The sequence below is a fragment of the Oryzias latipes genome, chromosome 23 (genome assembly GCF_002234675.1).
Source record: "Oryzias latipes chromosome 23, ASM223467v1".
Taxonomy (NCBI): domain Eukaryota; kingdom Metazoa; phylum Chordata; class Actinopteri; order Beloniformes; family Adrianichthyidae; genus Oryzias; species Oryzias latipes.
This window is the reverse complement of record NC_019881.2, coordinates 7,706,708-7,710,589: the sequence shown is the minus strand read 5'-3', so window position 1 is coordinate 7,710,589 and position 3,882 is coordinate 7,706,708.

Sequence of the window (3,882 nt, the reverse complement as noted above, 5' to 3'; positions counted from 1 at the left end):
CCTGTACCTGTAACTCCTAACCTCATCTGCAAAACGAAAGAAAAAAAAAGCATAAGAAACAAAAATGGTAATGCCAATCCCAACTTCAATTATGAGAGATAAAATGAAAAGAAATTCCAGAAAATCATATTGTCTGATGTTTATAAAGTTTATTTGCAAATTATAGTGGAAAATAAGTATTTGGTCCGCTACAAACAAGCCAGATTTCTGTCTCTCACAGACCTGTAACTTCTCCTATAGGTGGATCCTCTGTCCTCCACTCGTTACCTCTACTAATGGCATCTGTTTGAACTCGTTGTCTGTATAAAAGACACCTCTCCACAACGTCAAACAGTGACACTCCAAACTCCACTATGGCCAAGACCAAAGAGCTTTCTAAGGACACCACAAACCAAATAGTTGACCTGCATCAGGCTGGGAAGACTTAATCTGGAAAAGGTAAGCAGCTTGGTGTGAAGAAATCAACTGTGGAAGCAATTGTTAGGAAATAGAAGACATACAAGACCACTGATACTCTCCCTCCATCTAGGGCTCCCCGTAAGATCTCACCCCGTAGGGTCACACTACGCCGCCAAAGACTCAAATCCTGCAGTGTCAGACATGTCCCCCTGCTAAAACCAGTACATGTGAGCCGTCTAAAGTTTGCTAGAGAGCATTTGGATGATCCAGAAGAGGATTGGGAGAATGTCCTATGGTCAGATAGAGCCTAAATAGAACTTTTTACTAAGAACTCTACTTGTAGTGTTTGGAGGAGAAAGAATGCTGAGTTGCATCCAAAGAACATCATTTCTACTGTAAAGCATGGGGGTGGAAACATCATGCTTTGGGGCTGTTTTTCAGCAAAGGACGACTGATCCATGTAAAGGAAAGAATGAATGGGGCCACGATTGATCAGATTTAGAGTGGAAACCTCCTTCCATCAGCAAGGGCAGTGAAGATTAAACGTGGCTGGGTCTTTCAGCATGACAACAATCCCAAACACACTGACCGGGTTATTGAAAGAGTGGCCTTGTAAGAAGCATTTTAAGGTCCTGGAGTGACTTAGCCAGTCTCCAGATCAAAACCCCACAGAAAATCTTTGGAGAGAGTTGAAAGTTCTTGTTGACCTTCAACAGCCCCAAAACATCACTGCTTCAGAGGAGATCTGCATGTAGGAATGGGCCAAACTACCATGAACAGTTTATGAAGACTTACAGAAAATGTTTGACTGCTGTCATTGCCAACAAAGGGTTATAGAACAAATACCTATTTTCCACCATAACTTACAAAACTTTTTTAAAGATCAGATAATGTAATTTTCTTGATTTCTTTTTCGTTTGCTCATTTTGTCTCTCATAGTTGAGGTGTACCTATGACGAAAATTACAGGCTCCTCTTATCCTTTAAAGTAAAAGAACTTGCACAATTGGTGGCTAACTAATTGATAGTTTCTGTGTGTAAGAATTTTTATGTATTCTACATTTAAAGAACATGTAGTGTATTTTTTAGACCATAACCCACACTAATGGGGTCATCTGGAACCCACTAGAAAGTGCTCTGAACTTTGTCCTCCAATGATTTTTGGTTTTTGCTGGTGCCCATGGGAGACATGAAATCCTGTCCACCAATGTCAATGTAAGGTTGGGTCATCTGGACCCTAAGAGATAGCACAAGGGCTACAATCCTTTATTTATTTTATATATCATCAGTAGGCCCACTAATCTGATGTGCCTCTTATAAGAATTCTGATTGTGTTAACTGATCTAGATCTGATTTTCTGTGCTAAACGGCACTCGAAAATCTGTCCAAATGTGTTAGTATGACTTTGTTAAACTACTATTGACTCTACATGAGAACTGGACCGTTCCCTAAAACTCACCATCTGGAGTTATTTGTAAATCACTGACAGTTTTCTGAAGGGGATGCAGAAACGAGCACAGTCTGATTTGTCACAAGTCTGTGCTTGTGAACATGCCCCAGTAGGATGGACTGTGCAAAAATCTGCAACTCTTTTTTTTTTTACTGACCAGATGATTGCTGAGTCTTTTAACCCAAAAGCACCGGTGACACATGAATACCAGATGCTCTTTACCTTAACTCTTTGTCCATTGATGGAATTGATATCATTCAAACAGAAAAGCAGCTTTAAAGTGTTGCATCAAACAGAATCCCAATGAAATGTCATCAAATCAGTCACCATTTTTTCGCGATACGTATGTTGCCATGTTGGAGCCATGTTGTTTTGCTTAATGAGAGCAAATCTGGTGCATCTTACTGTCCGAAAATATTTTACTTACCGACTGAGGAATTTTCACTACTAGTCAAATACCCTGACTGTTAAACTGACCTAAAGCAGTTTGATTGTTGGTGCTGCCAAATGCACCAGTGTGATAGCACCATTCCCTATTTAAACAGTGTTTTGTTTTCAAGCCAAACTTTATTGAATTGGATTGAGAAAAATTCCTCTTAATTCTCAAAGTCTGGTCAGTTTATTTACAGTTCTTTGTCAAAACATTATGGAGCTCGGTTGGTTTATACAGTTAACCCCTTCATGTATGCATTTATTTTTATTTAAATGGTTTTTCCATTCAAGGTGGGGCTAAATTAAGTTAATCAAATCTGGTATTAAATCCAAAATACGTCTTAAACCACTTTAAAAACCGACCTCAGCAGCATGCGTTCAACCGACCACTTTCAAAAGAATGCAAGTAAATGTGTGGCCAGTGAACATGCTTTGAAAGTTAGACAAAACAGGGACTCTGATTTTGTGGTGAGATAAAGTGCTGCCCCTTTTACTTCATGGAAGCGACAACTATCTGAAAATTAATTATGGAGGAAAAATGTATAACTGCGGTTTGTGCCCGGACGGAATTCTATGACCCAAGTTCCATGACCGGGGTTTGGGCCACCAAGGCACCCACCTTCTACTGCCACCCAAACCACATTGCACCTGCCCCTTTTGAGGTCTCCTACGGGTGGTGAGCCCATGGGAGAGTGGTCCCACGTCGCTCCATCTGGCTGAGCCCGACCGGGCCCATAGGAAGAGCCAGGCGCTCACCAGCGAGCCCCAACTCCAGGCCTGGCTCCAGAGTGGGGCCCCGCCGGCGCCAGTCCAGGCAACGTAATTGGGTCCTTGGTTTTACTTGACATCAGAGGCTTCTGATAGTATAACCGCTTCTGCTCCACATCAAAAGGAGCCAGTTGAGGTGACTTGGGCATTTAGTCCGCATGCCCACATGGGGAGGTGTTCCGAGCATGTCCCGTTGGGCGAAGGCCCCGGGGAAGACCCAGGCTGGAAAGACTATGTCTCTCGGCTGTCCTGGAAATGCTTGGGGTCCCCCCAGAGGAGGTGTTGGAAGTTGCTGGGGTGAGTGAAGTCTGGGCATCTTTGCTTAGACTGCTGTCCCGCGACCCAGATAAGCGGAGGAAGATGGATGGATGGATTGAATTTTATGATACCAAGTTTTTCATGTAATGGATAGAGCTGTGTAGAAAAACTCTGGACCAAGATTTGGGATATTTGCACAGCTTTGACAGTTCACACCAAGCCTCTTCCAAGCAGAAGCCTGTCACATGTCCACATATTTTAATCTGCAATGTCCTCCTGATCCACAATTTCTGTGCTACAATTTCCATCCACTTTGCTGCAGGAAACATCAGCCTCCAAGCGGGAATCCCTCATCCTGATGAAAGACGATGGAGATTTGGATTGTGGTATGAAGCTAGCAATTGATTGTAAAAATCGGGGAAGGATGCATATGAAACATTTTCGGCAATGCTGTGTTTCATGTTTGCCTGCAGGGGACAAAGAAACAGGAAATCCATCAACATTTTCATGCTTGATAGCCATTGTTGCAAACCAAAAGTAGATCCTGTAATATATAGAAGACAAAAAGTTTATTTA